General features: G+C 35.8%; 1 long non-coding RNA gene across 3 annotated transcripts in view; it reads left to right on the top strand.

Moving 5' to 3' along the window:
• The window catches only part of LOC308193452, a 32,242-nt gene extending 17,072 nt beyond the window's left edge, over window positions 1-15,170 (top strand). The window contains exons 2-4 of one of the 3 annotated variants that reach the window (XR_013949641.1): window positions 4,343-4,433; window positions 8,966-9,125; window positions 14,664-15,170. This is a non-coding gene — a long non-coding RNA (uncharacterized lncRNA). The remainder of the gene's footprint in view (window positions 1-4,342; window positions 4,434-8,965; window positions 9,126-14,663) is intronic. The other 2 variants (XR_013949639.1, XR_013949640.1) reach the window with 2 other exon arrangements.
• The last annotated feature ends 252 nt before the right edge of the window (window positions 15,171-15,422 follow it).

Below are 15,422 nucleotides of genomic sequence, written 5' to 3'. Positions count from 1 at the left end.
TCTCTAGCTGTGCCTGAGTGGGTTTCTTTGCCATGCCCAGAGCCTTGGAGTTTGCCATGCAGCAAGTAGTTGCTGTAATTCTCCTAAACAGGTAGTGCTCATACTCAAGCCACTCTGCCCTGTGGGTTTAAAAAAAAAAAAAAAAAAAGGGAAGAAGCCATTTATCGCACTCCATGCCTGAAGAAAAGTGTGTGACGACAAGCTGGCAGTATGAAACATTAGGGAGTCCAGGCCAGAACCTAACACAACCATATAAACCTGCGTGTGTGCAGAGTGTGCTGATGCTGGGAGGTGTGAGTCTTTCTGCTTACGGTGAAAGACCAAGGAAAAAGAACAGCTGTGCAGAAGAGCTGCAGCCTGTTTGGGGATGGATTGCCCCAGGCTCCCAGGGCTGGGGATTGAGAGGAAGCAGCAAATAACAGTGGCTGTCCAGATTAACTTGAGAAACATCACACCTAGCCCCTTTGTGGTTGTGCTTTGCAGAAGTCACAGGCGATTCCCATGCACCCAGCATGTTTTGTTGGCCTGTACACACCTCTGAGTAGTGTGAGTATGTGTGAGTAGGGTATTGGTTATTAATGAAAATGTGCTTAGACAGTTTAGGAAGGATGGAAATTACTAAAGTTTTGCTTCTGTGAAGAGATATGGATATTTGCTAGTATAGATACTAGTTTTGCTATAATTACAAACTTGTTATCCTGCCCATATTTTTCATGGTTATTCATGTTCTTTCATAAACGTGGTGCATAAGTGGGGATTAAAAAATAGAGATGCAAGTAAATACAAAGGTCATGGCATAGTAGTATTGCAGTGTACAGGAAATTATATATATATATGGAAAATGACTTACAGAGATAAGTCCGTCCTTTTCAGAATGTTTCTATTTATCTATAAGCTGTACTCTTTAAATTTTATACTCTTTGTCAATTGGATATAATAACCCTTGCACAAAATATATAACTTCCTGAGAAGCTTATCTGAAAACTGACAATTGCATAAATGATTTGTGTAATGCACTGAAAATTGGATAGCATCAGACAGCTAAGGAACTACTAATACCATTTTTATTTATTTATTTAATGAATGCACTTCACAAAATTATATTCTCCTGTAGTATTGCTGTACTGAAAGCAAGTGGGAATACATGATTTGATTGAAGATTAAGAAAAAATAAGTTTTTTTATGTTATTTAAGCTAAGCCAATTTGTGATAGTTTGCAAAATTAATTAATTTGAAATAATAAATTTCTTTACTTTCAAGGGACAGTAAGCTTTAATACCTTACGAAACCTGTAAGCTTTTCAGGAGTTGATGCATCGCTCAGTTTGTAACTAGTGAAAAGCTTATATGTGTTTTTCTCTTTCCTCTGTACATAACTTTTCAGTTTCACTGCATACCCAATCCTTGCTTTTACCATTCCTGAAATACACCTACTGGAAGCTAGCTGTCAGGTAGCTTTTGTAGTGATGACAGGTTTTACTTTTTTTTTTTCCCTGGGTTACACTGTGTCCTATACTTTGGAATAGGGAAAATATTTAGAAATTTCTAGTCATGGAGATTTTATTTAAAAAAAAAAAAGAAAAGAAAATAGTAATAAAGTAATGTTACAAAAAGAGAGATTAAGTCAAGAGAATGCGAAATATGATTTCAGTAAAACACCATGAGCATAAGTCAAACTCATGATGTGTTATGTTAGATAATGCCTAAAATGTTTCATTAAGTTTTAACCTGGTTGATAGCAAGATTTCAAATTGTATGTGAAGTTTGAATAAATTCAGAATTCATGAAAACAGATGCAAACTGGTGAATTCAGAAAATACCGCGTTACACATCTGTCTTTATTTCCTTCTGTTTTCATATATATACTTGCATTCATACATAAAAGTGCATGCACACAGATGCTTGGCTTACAGAATGAAAAATGAAGACTATTTCCATTAAAACAATTAATAATTTATTTTATTATGCCAAATAGATGTCGGGGTTAGAGGCTTTTTAAAGAAAAGTGGATGAAAGTGTGTAATTATATTTTTACAGGAAATGTTGCTAAGTCTTAAAAAGACATTACAAACATTTCTCTGTACATAAACATCCGCACAGCTACTGAAGTCAGGTTGTTGTCTTAATATAAATATGAAAAGTTGCAGATGTTCCAGTTACAGGTTTTAGACATTAATATTTGCTGTGTTCTTCAGAAAAAGGAAAAAAACAAACAAACAAACAAACAAAACCAAAGGCCTTTCTGTAAAACTTAATTGCTTTCTGAACTTCATTATACTGAATATTGTACTAACAAAATAAATGCTCATTCATTTAGTTTTGTGGAGAGAGATCAAAGCTATGAGGAAGTAGACCACGCTTTTCTAAGGAATGCCAGTTAGAAGTTTCTCACTTAAAAATCACATGTAAAGCAAGGTAAAAATGCCACATGTCTCAAGGAAACTACAGTCTTTGATGGAGAGGTTGCCATTTAGCCACCAGTATTCCCCAGTTTAGGAGAAAGAGTAAGGAAGACTCTACTACACTGAAAATCAGCATTAGACCCCTATCGTGATGTACTGTCCACTTTTTTTTTTTAATGGGTGTTCAGCTCTTGATTAAGGGACAAATTACAGGGCATAACAACTTGCCAACCCATCAGAGCACGGTAACATGCCAGATATTGCTTAAAATATACAATGATAAATTACTAAAATTTCACAGGTATGTTATTTTGCTTCAAAAGACAAACGCTTCCTTGTTCTCACAAATCTATAATGTGAATCAAATACCCTGTAACTTCCTGTCCCAGAAATTTCCTCAGTTTGTTGAACAGGGTAAGAAACTATAACTGTACATACAACAGCAGCAAAATGGAAAGAGGCAGTAAAATTAGCCATAGCATCCAATGAAAGCAAGACACTGCTGTATTACAAACAAGCAAATAAAAACTTTCTTTAAACAAGCGTTCACCGAGAAAGGGTGGATGAAATAAGCACCTCATGGTTTTACAGCAGTGGGATTGAACCGTGGGCAGGAGAGATTTTTCCAAACCATCCTGCCCCGCTGCTGACTGACTCCCTTGTTCAGGGGCAGTAGACCTTAGCAGGGCACCCTGCTGCCAAAGGTTGGCTAAGGCAAACTGGTACGATTTTGTCTGTTCCTGCTGAAGGGATGAATATTGACTGCATCAATCAGGAGTTCAGCATCTCAGGCTGTACAAGAGAGGAATTCATCATTGCTGCCCTGAGCAGGTTATTACAAATGATGATCAAAAATAGGTATCTGAACAACTGGGTATCTGAAAGATGTATTCCCAGCAGGTGTTCAGAGAGAGATATTGGAGTGATCAGTATGTATTCTTACTTCAGAATCAGACAATGTTGATACCTCTGAAAACATCCATGTATACTTCTTTCATTCATCACCAGCAGTGGAATAGCAGCAAGGAGTAAGTGGACAAATGGCAAATGTTTTGGGTACTGTAGAACCAAGTGGGATTTCGGTACTATTTCCTGAATCTGTTCTTAAGCACTTTTTTTTACTTGCCTGTCCTTGAAATCCGCCTCGTATTACCAAACGGAGGAGCTGATGTTCTGCAAACTAGTATTTTATGTGTACTCGTTCTCTGCAGATAGCAACATGTCAAGAAGTTCTTTTAAAACTGTACGAATGTGCAAAAAAGAAATAGAAAGCACAAACAAGTGCTTAGCTTGTGAGAGGGCGACGACCTGAGTTCTGGAAACCTACTTTCACTACGCAGTTTTATCCAGTGATTACCTGGCACAGTTCTGAGAAAAGGCACTAGGACACAGAAATCTTGGAAAGTGTCTATATCACTGGGATAGCATGTGATGCCCCTTCCAGCTTTCCCTTTTGTTCTGGTTTCTGCTCATTACATTTGGCAGTAAATGTATAACCCTAATTGCAAGCTATTTGGTGTAGCTTGTTTGCTTATATTCATTATTTATGTTTCAACAGTATCTGACCAATGAATCATATGAGTGTATGCAAATAGCTGGGACTCAATTAAGAAAGAAAATGCGTTTTGTAAAGAAAAAAAATTTGATTGTAGGTAGAGGCACAGGTAAGTTATAATCAATGAATAGAGACAATGTTATGTGGTTTGGGTGACCAATAAATAAACCAGATAGAAACTTCTGAGTAGATAATTCATGGGCTACTTCTGCCAAAAATCCCATAGCCCTGTACAATGGATAATTTTGGTACTGATGGAGATTATTTTTATGGGTTTGTTGATTTGTTCATGGGCAATTCATAAACAGAATTAAGAATGCAATACATATCTTGAATTGTTCATGTAGCTGCATGACTGTACTATACCTTTGTGAATCAATTTTCAGCTCATTTTCAAAGAGACATAGATGCAGCTACCTTTGAGACAGATGTGCTTTGTTAAAAAATAAAGTGGTGGAAGTGGACAATTAGAAGAAGGTAAGAATTTTACTGCTGATTTTATTGCCTGAAAAATACCAGAAGAGTCTGTATTTAATAGTTCCCATGCAAAATGGAATAGGAAGTGAAAGAAAACGTTCATTGCAGTGATAATTTCCCTTTTCTGCTCATCTTTCTACAACAGTGCAAAAATTTGCTACATGTGTTCTGGCACCGCAAAATACTCCTTTTATCTTTTTTTTTTTAAATCCATTTTTTCTCTAAGATTTACAGTTGTATTTATATTTAAGATATTGGGGAAAAATGTCTAACATTCATACCAAATGAATGTTTCCAAAGACATTTAGCTACCTTTATCAAAGAAATTGTATTTTTTTTATTATTATTACATTGTTCAATTATACTCATTGAACAGATAAAATGTTTGGTAAGCCTATTTCCTGTGATTGCACAGTAATTAAACACAAAGATTAAGTGAATGTAAACAAAGGCAACTAGGATTTTTATACACTCTGTGAGCAGCTGATCACAGGCTTTCAATTAAACTTAACAAATAACAAGGACTTTTCAGGAATTGCCTTGGGGGATCATGTGTTCTGTTTTAACTGCAACAGCAAAGTTGCCTAAGAGTTAGGGAGCTATTGCTCATCTTGCTTTTGCTTTAGTTTAACATTGACTCTGCAACTGTATGGTCTAAATAATGGTCTGGAGATTTAAAAAAAAAAAAAAAAGTGATCATTATCATGGTGTTACTAACCTGAGGAACAATAAGAATAGGCAGGGTGGTCAAAAATACTGTTCAAAAAATGTATAAAAAGAACCCTAAGTAGACATAAGAGCAGGGAAAAAAAAGCAAGATCAGACTTCCTGGAGAGAACTCAGATCATGGGTGACTTGGTCCAAACATTTTCCCTTACAAAGTGAGGCTGTCAGGATCAATTTTAGGATGCAGAAGGTCATGGGTGGTTAAGCCTAACACTGAGGTAAGGTTAGGTTGCAGGAAGCCAGTATGTAACAACTCAAATTGTAAGATTAATGGGGATTAGCAGTAATTGGATAACTTCGAATACACGTGTTAGTGTCATTGTAACTGGATTAATAATACGTCTTTGTTGTACTAGACTGCCAAGACACTAATGAGACTACTAATAAATTCATGGTTCTGCATATGACGGGCGTTCTGTTAAGCCAAAATTAATTGCATGTGGTTTAATGCAACAAAGTGGTGGAATATGACAGCAACGTAAGCAAACCTTTAAGGATTTGCTGAATATCTGAGAGATTGCCAAACGAGAACTTTGGGAAGTCTCTGTTTCACTGATTAGAAGAAATAATCAGAAGAACCTATTTGAAGTGTCCTTTGGCCAAGGAGCAGAGTCCTCTGCCTCCTTATTAGAGGAGAGAAGCTTTGAATTTATAGAGAAGCCAACAAAGAGCAAAGGGCTAAACAAAACCTTACGGCTCTGTTGAGGGAATAAGATATACAAAAGGGTGAATAAAGCTCAAGGGGATAACCAACCTTACAGAAGAGGGACTAAAACCCTGCAGTTTTTTTGTTTGTTTGCTTGTTTGTGGGTTTGTTTGTTTGTTTCAGAATAATCATTTCTGAGGAATCTGAAAAAACTTCTGGGGGATTCCCTGTCCCTTATACACACAAATGCACACACAGATGACCTGGTTCAGTTCTGATGTCAGGGGAGAGGTGTTTTTTTCTGGGGAACAGGCCTTTCTCTGAAGTAAGGTAAAGACCAAAAGTCCTGGCACACTAGGACAGGAGTTAAGAGAAAGGAAGCAAACAAATCCCCATCCTTTACTAAGATTATTCAGGAGCAGAAGGAAGAAGCTCACCTGCTTTGCTGTAGTAATGCTTAGTCCTCTTTCTCCATTAATCATGGCAGAAGAAACGACTGAGATGTTTGATATAATTGTACAGTGAGAACCAAACCCATTGGACCAGGAATTGTAAAACGACTTCAGTAGCTGACAGAGTTTTTGAGCGTACCTTCTTCTGGAACATGGTGTTGATGGCTTTAAGCTGGCTACTCTTCTTGCAGCAGTGTCTTTTGAAGATCTGTATCATACACCTCTTGTCTGTGAGTTTCCCTATGTAGCACCTGTTAGCCAATGAGCAGTTGGACAAAACCAAACTAATGCAAGGGGAACCTATCTCAATTCCCATATAACCGAAGAACCATCTTCATCCAAGTAATATTGAAGTGTTTGAAGACTCGAAGTGTTGAAGTGTTCAAAGTGTTATATGGAGAAAATCAGGAACTCCGTATAGTATATACTGTACTATATATAGTATAAAGCTGTGCTTCCAGAGCAAATATATTTATTTTTATTTATTTTTATTTTCCCCAGTCCATAAGAACAGAGGCTCCCCTGATGATACAAGAACTGTAGCATCATACTAGCAGCAAATGTGGGTCTTCTCATAATTTCATGTATTTCGTTCTCATATGGAAACAAGAAGAAATGGAGTCTTTGAGGTCTATTGATCGAAGAGATGCTAAACAACTACATTCTCTATTGAGCTGTATCCATTCAGATGTCCTCCCAAATGACAAGTAACTAAGAACATTATGGACTTTTGGTGTTGGTAAACGGTGAAAGACCCACAACGGGGTTCTCCAGCAAGTGGTTCTGTGGTTCTTGCAAAATGCAAGTAAGTAGTGGTAGTCATAGAATCATAGAATCATTTAGGTTGGAAAAAACCTCAAAGATCATCTAGTCCAGCGTTTAGCATAACACTGCCAAGTCCACCACTAAACCATGTCACATCTACGCATTTTTTGAAGACCTCCAGGGATGGTGACTCAACTAGTTCCCTGGGCAGCCTGTTCCAATACTTCACAATCCTTTCAGTGAAGAAATTGTTCATAATATCCAACCTAAACCTCCCCTGATGCAACTTAAGGCCATTTCCTCTTGACTTACCGCTTGGTGCTTGGGCAAAGAGGCTGATCCCCACCTCTCTCTAGCCTCCTTTAGTCCAAATGTGATGTCTTCATCTTGTCCAAATATATATTCCGTGAGGTTAGCAGCTATCCTCTTAATCTACTCTAATAAACCCACTGGTTTCCCGTTGAAGACACTAAAATGTTAATAGTAAAAGTATTAATAGTAACTGGGGATGCATAAGTGGAGCTACCAGAATAATTTTGAATGCAACTTTTATAAAATACTAGGAAGAGCCTTCTCGAATTCACAGAACTTTGTATAAGATCTTGTTCTCAGACTTTGACCATTTCAGGTACAAGACCTGTATCCTGTATGCTGCAACTACGTAGATATCCTGTATAAGGAGCGTAAAACCATGTGGGTTTCGTAGATCCCAGCTGGGATCTAAATAGTAGACATAGGGCTTAGATATAATTTTGAGTGCATCTGGTATCACAGCAGAAGTTTAAATTCAATCAATGTAAAGAACCATGTCTATAATTACTTGTTACTTGTTTCCCCACCACCACCTTTCCATGGTTTCCTTTACAAAACTGGCATATTCAATAAAAGATTTGTTCCATTCAGTTCCTTCAGCTTTTCTTAGCAATTTTTAATGTACTGAAAGACAACAGATAAAACTAGCAACTGATTCAATTGCTACTCTTTCTGTCAGAGGTGAGCTGTTTACTCTGAATTCTTATTAACATTTATGTTCAAGGCAGTGTGCAGTGAGCTTCAGTGAGACAAAGATCCAACTGTAATTGTTATATTTTGTGTAAAAGTGTTGTTAGTATTCTGATCAAGTCAGTGGTCTCTTTTTCATAGACTCAGTTGTAATTTTTATTAAGCAAGAGACAATTATTTAGGTAAAATAACCTTCATATAATTATAATCTGATGTTTTATATAAATTTTAATGATCATTCAGGACAATGAGTTCTGATTCTTTTTACAATTATTGTCCACTTCTGTGGTCTCTTACTTTTATTTTTGAAACCAGTTGGAATTTGTAGAATTAGGCAGATCTGAAATTCAATCCAATTTGGTATATATGGATAAGCAATATGCAATAAACAGAAAACTAGAGAGCTGAAGAATTCTCTGCTCACCAAGGATATAACACAAAAGCCATTGTGAATGTTTCATGTAAGAGGATCATTTGGGCAAGAGGAAAATAATATAAATAAGGTTCTTTTTTACTTAGAATTTATCTACTGAAGAGTGAAAGGGGATCATATGGTTTGCCATTTGTATAGTAAAGAAACTGCTGTAGAAAAGTTGACAGCACTTTTATTTTTCTTTTGTTTATGTGCTCTTCTCAGTCTTCATTCTATTTATTTTTTTCTTCTGCTATGAAAGCCAATTATTTTATTTTTGGTTCTATAAATTAAGGAACTGCTTTAGTCTTCTATTGCAAAGTTTAAAAATGAATGAATGCAGTGATATGTTTACTTGCATTAACATTGTGATGGAAACAGGAAGAGTTTTTTCAAAAGCTTGGGTGTGTTCTTGGCCTCAATTATAGTACCAGTGATTGTGTCCAGAGAAAAGCAGTGTCAAGAAAGAGGAATCTGAATTAAAAATGAAGTGTCAGGTTTGGTTTTTTTGTTTTGTTTTGTTTTTGAGGAACTATAGATGTCTCGAAACAGTCTGGGATACTAAATAGTTCAAGAAGATCTACACAGAGACTCACACTGTATATAGTTTGGACTTTTTTCAGAGTGCCACAATGAAGTTCAGTTCTGTGCCTTCACAAAGAAGAATAACAAAAGAGGCTCCAATTCAGGTAGTAATACATAGTTATAGAAGAGTAATCAAATTTCATTTGGAACTGAATTTTTTTTGTCTGTCAAGTATGATACTTCAGTGTCTGTCATTTGTCATTCATGGACAGCAATCATTTACAGCAGAATTCCCCTACAGAAAAATAGAAAACTCAATAAGTGGTAAGGAAAAGAAATATGTTTTTTCCTTTCGAATTTTTAGGAAAAAAAAATGCTTTTTCTAATTATTATTATTTTATAGGAAACCTGCAGTCACAACAAAATTTTTGATTAAATCTATGATGACATATTTAAATGTGATTCTAAAATTGCAAGGCTATATTGAGGAGAAAATGTTGCAATACGGAGAACTAAAGAAGAGTAATGAAGAAATCTTTTCACTTAGGAAAGTGTCATTGACTCTAAGGTGCCATTGGGAGAAGCACTTATTTTCCTCTATTTCCCTGTTTTCCATCTATACAATTAGGATAGATGTGGGGTTTTTTGTTTGTTTGTTTTTTGTTTCATTAGAGGAGTATTAGTGTGATAAACAAGCTAGGAATTCTGAGGAATAAAACTAACATCAGGACATAGCTAACAGAATTAGGTCAAGACATTTGTTATATTAATTAGTACAGAAATTAATTTGTTCTGAGGCAGATAGTGCTTGCCATTTTACATTTGTAGTAGAACAGGAAAAAAAATAATAGGTTATGTAAAGAGAAAAGACATTAGCATAGGCTGTATAAAATTAGGGAGAAAAAACCAAACTGCTAAATATGATGAAATACTGAGTAAAGTCATATGCATCACTCAGAAGCAAAGGATAGATCTATTTACTTTAGGCAAATATTGTGTATCTGTACCTAATATGGGGAAAAAAATGTTTTTCAAGGTGAGAAAGACCTTTCAGTTTTAATAGTCATGATATACGAGTCCAGAGTTCTACAATGAGCGTAATTTGGTGATAGCACTTGACTGAGAAACTTCCACATCCATCTTGTGTGTGAGACCCTTTGGCTTGTGCCAAAGCAATTTTGTTTGTATCGCTGTAGACTGTACCCCTGAACAATTCAATGTTAAAAGCACCTATTAAAGGGGAATGAGCTGGTAGGGGGGCAGATAGAGTAGATTCTCTCCAGACTCGGTATTGGTAGTAAATCCCTCATAAATTAAAACTTCAGACAAATTATTTGAGTATGTCTCAGGAAACAGAAGATTTAAGTGTTGTAAACAAACAAACAAGAACAATAAACAAACATCTCCTAATACTTCATCGCTCCTTGAATTTAACAGCTATGAATATACAATCAGTAATATAATTAGTGTGGTCCGAAAATACAGTGCAGAAGTAGAGAACAGGTGTGAGGACCTTATGCCTGCATAATGCATGTTTCAAGGAGAGTAATTCTAGTCTGGTCTCCTAAGCTGAACACTCCAGCAGTTCAGGTGCACTTGAGAGCACCTTTCGTTTTAGTTCCAGCTAACACATCATCTTGAATGAATATACAAAAATAGTTTAAGCACTCCTCAGTGCAGACGCAAGGATGGTAAGTCAGAAGATTTACTTTAAATCAGAAGATTTACTTTAAAAGTGAATCCAAACTAAAACTTTTTTTTTTTCACTTCGAACACTCTCCTGAGAAATTATCAAAATATTGCATAATTTGCTTAGAGCTTTCCTCTAAGGTTGGAAGGAAGCTCCACAAGAACAAATCAGGGTGGTGAACAGCACACCAGTGACAACAGTTCATGCTCAGTATAACCTCAATGCAAAGACCTTTGATAAATATAGAATACATTAGTAAAACTCAAGGCTTGTCTGAATATGAATGATGACCTGAAAACCAAGTTTCTGCTCTGCTCTTAAGCAGGAGGAGAATTTAAAGGTGGAGGGGCTGCCTTCTGTCCACTTAACGTTATGATTTTTGACCACAGGCCATAGTCTTGCAGTGACTTTCATAGAAAGAGTGAGATGGACTGATTCTGCTACCCGAAGGTTATAAATATTTGGCAATTTGATGGAAATGCTTGAGGCCAGGTTAATTTGTTTGGGCTATGACTTTTAACCAGGAAAAAGTAAAAGATCTTGAAAAAATGTCTTGAATAATCTTGCTACTCTGTTCTGTAACCTGTATCTGTAATGTGTTTCATTATATACAGGTTTAAAAATATGATATCACACCGAATGAAATAGACATTATCACTCTGAACAAGTGATAAGCCACCTCATAAAGAACTATGTCTATATAACCTCTTCTCCATACATCTATGCAGTTGGCATAGGATACTGATTAGGCAACATATCTGTCCAGTTTGATTTAGCTGGAATTTACATGAACCACATGTTTATTTGCAGGGAGTCAGTCATCTGCACTTTAAAGAATTTATTCATGCAGTGCAGTAATTCATCAACACTTTTTCCTGTCAGTGGGATTTTCCTAATATATTTGTGTAACTGCCAACATCAAAGATTACTCCTGAAATAAAAGATCATCCCATTTCATAGCAGAAAGAATTAAAACATCAAAGTTTGCTAGTGTTTCAGTAAATTCGTATGTTAATTTTTAGTGCCTGACAGAAATGCCTCACTAGGTCAAAATTTTGCAGCTTTTGCAGAAAGGAACAGTTTGCCTTACAGAAATGAGGAATAATTAGTGGTTTCATAATTAATCTATTAGGTAAATATTTTATCCAAAAGAATTGATGTCACCTAAACCAAATGATTTGATATGCTCAAAAAGCATTTGTTTCATTTTAAAATAAGGAGAACTACAAAATACTGTGTACATCTTTGATCTGAAGTTTGTTCTTTATAGCATAACAATGGGACTCAGAGCATCCTTATAAGGAGTTTAAGACACAACATCAAGACGTTCCTCTTCCACAGAGGTCAAGTGATTGTGTTTGAAACAAACAAACACAAATAACAACACTTTTCCTTTACTGTAAAAGCAACTAGCATTATTAAGTTAACTTCTCCATTGTATCTTATCATAACAGGTCAACCCCACACATAAAGTATGGTAAACTGGCTTATGAGGTTTTGCCCCACTTGTTTTTCAGTGTCATTTAAATTGAAGAGCTTCAAAACAAAAATGTTTTGTTTCGCTAATTCTCTTCTTTGTATTTGAAACTGTTCCCATTTGTCAAAGGACCCAACTTGTGCCTCACCAAGATCAGTAAAAAAAAATGAAATTCAGGGACAACGATCAGATGATACTGTCATTACTTTAAAATGTTCAGGGGAATCCGATATTTTCCTTCAATATTAGAAACAAATAATATTCAACCATTTCACTAAATTATTCAAACTCATGCACTACAATCAGGTTTTGAAAAGGGCCAAATTTTCAGGTTGCTTCTAATTTGCAAGCCCACTTTTATGTGTACCATTGATAGCATCTCTGTTTGAATCTGCAAATTATGTTTTGAACTGTGAACTGTTGTCTCTAATTTGTGCTATTAGTGTTTTGAATAAGTGCCTAATCTTGGTCCTCAAAAATATGTCAGGAGCTGTGATTGGAAAGCCAGTGTAGGTATAATGTTATAGATGATACATTGTGCATTAACAGTAGAGCATTTCTTATGATTGCTGCACTGTTATCTTGAAGTAGACCTGCCCTGATTAAACTAAAAAAAATAAAAATAAAAAAAAGTACCAAAAGACTGCTCCTCCCTTGAAATTCCAGTGTTATTTATGAAAAATACTTTTGGGCTTCTGTGTTCATTTGCTGACATTATTGCAGTTCATTGTGTTATAATAGAGTTATAATTTAGATCTAAAATGTAATGACCAGTCATTGTTATTCTGTTCTCTATGTTCTGCCTTAGCTGAAATGGTGTATTAACTAGTATAAACTGAAAAAACAAAGGTGCCTTACAGAAATTTAAAAACTGGAACGAAATTGTATAGGATTAAAACAATTTGTATATATATATATGTATAAAGCAAGATTTGTTATTGTATTAGCTAGCATAGCTGAATAATAGCCTTTAACAAGATTACTTCTGTTATTTAGTTTGGTAATTTGTATTGAGGCACTATCCAACTAGCTTCCATTGCCTAGCCAGAGGTGTTGACAACAGAAATGCTACCCCTCCAAAGGGTCTATCCTCTCCATCCTTGGGGCAGGCATGGCACCTTGACATATGCAGGTAGAATAACTGTGATTTTAGCTATAAGTTAAACTGGTAGTAAAGAACAAAGAACATATATGCAATTTCTGAGCCTTGCAATCTTTCACTATGGCAGAATGCCTTTAAAAAACAGTATCACTTTTGTAGGGGAGAAAGGAAGTGGAAAGCATCAGTTGGTTTTTAGTGTGTTTTTTTTTTTTTCTTTTTACACAGGATGTTGCCTCTGCTTCTGCTACTGCTGATAATACTTCATCTTTCTGGCAGCATAGTAACATTTCTCTCAATGTTATAACAAGCAAAGATGCTTAACGATGAACATAGTATCAGGCAGTGACAAGAATTTTAGGCCTCTATATCTGCAGGCTTGTAGTCATATTAAATGTAACTCATTTGGTGGATTTAGAATTAGTTAAAATCTTGTAAAAGCAGTCACCCAAACTAAAAACTATTTCTGTTTTTCTCTACCTTCAACGTGCTCTCCAGTGTAGCAAAAAGTAGATATATATATTTTGTCTGAGAAGATTTGCAGGGAGTTTATTTTTCCCCTTCGGTACACAGAAGGTTCAAGTAAACAGCATCTGTAATATCTGACCTTCTGTGCACAGATTTCCCAGTGTGCCCTGAACAAACAGAAAAATCCAACCCTTTTGTATTTCGATCCCTTGACGTACAGGGATATGCTGTAAGGCACTCAAGATCAAAATATTTAAATAAATTCTGTTGATTTGAAAATTAAACAATAGAAGTAAAATCCATGGATTTTTCTTACACTTTCAGAACTTGTAATATATTTCAGAAAGGTCTGCTCAAAATCAATTTCTCATTGCAGAAAGCAGTAACTGCAATATAGTCTCAAAGCACATATTTCAGTTGTCCATCACTTTCCTTAACTTCAAACTTTGAGGAACAGTTTTTTAGACCTAATCTCTTCCCACAGGTTTGTTCTTTCTCTTTTAACATAAATTCACCATTTTTAGAACACCATGAAAAAGAACAGTGAAATATGCTTCTCTCACAGTAAAAGAAAAAAAAAGTTGCAATTTTTTTAACAGCACCACTGTCGCTGCTGCTGGTTTCAACTGCTGAAACTTGGCATGGAAAGACCTTTTGCTCTTGAGAAGAGCCTCTGAATGCTCTTGCAAGCGTTTGTTTTGAGTTGACCAAGTTGTGAGAATTTACAAATAACATGCTGGTTACATGCGACAGGTTTACTTTCTATATGTTTGCTAAGTTTGTAATACATGGAGTTAATCTCCTGTACTGCAGAATGAAATGTATCCCGCAGCTGCACAGATCTGAGAAAAAGCTTCAGCAGGAGTCCTGCTGTGGGTAGCATATGACAGAGAAAATCCAGTTACTGCAATGCAGACTGTGAGGTCTGCAGCAACTGAGTCAAAAGCTTCCTTTTTCCTTCTTTCCAGGAAACATCAAAACTTGCAGAGCTCTCATTCTGCTCCGTACTCTTCTTGTGTAGTTTGGGAGTCCTGTGGAAGAGAACTCTTCTGGTGACCCTTTGCTCAATGGAAATAGCTTCTGTTCTTATGGCACGAGAGCCTGGGCCCTTCAAGAAGATGCCTCCCAGCTTGACAGCTGCCTGCAAGGATGCCCTCACAGGCCAAGGCTGGGCACATATTTCAGATAAATAGAAGTATCTGCCTAAATATAGGCTTCCTTCAAAACTATGTGCATTCTGTGATACCAAGTGTGTTTCTGAGACGATATTCAATGTATATTGCAGTAATATCTGATGAAAGGGGGCAGAAAATAATGCAGAAATCCCAGTACTAATGAGAGTTTTCCATTAATTTGGGATTCTTCTCAACAGTTCGTTTGGCAAGATTTCTACATCAAAACTTCATTTTTTTGACACACCTTGACTGGAATTAATTTCTTATGTGTCTGTGGTATTATAAGACAGTTGAAATATATCTGCAAAAACACATACAAAAAATTCAAGCAGCTGTTTGAATGTGTGCCTTGTTAAAACAGTTTTAGATGTGCTCTTACTATTCTTTCAGTGACAGAAAGTGTTTAATGAATGAGGTTTAGAAAGAATGAGAACATACATGCAATGTATTAGAAAAATGGAAAATTTTAAATGTAGAATCCATTGACCACTTCTCAGTTAAAAATGCTGCATGTAAATTATAAACAATGTGCTGATATTTACTAAATCATAA

Source organism: Anser brachyrhynchus (genome assembly GCF_964034855.1).
Source record: "Anser brachyrhynchus genome assembly, chromosome: 3".
In the NCBI taxonomy this organism is placed as follows: Eukaryota; Metazoa; Chordata; class Aves; order Anseriformes; family Anatidae; genus Anser; species Anser brachyrhynchus.
The sequence above is the reverse complement of the archived record's forward strand: the minus strand, read 5'-3'. Positions and strand labels throughout refer to the sequence as shown.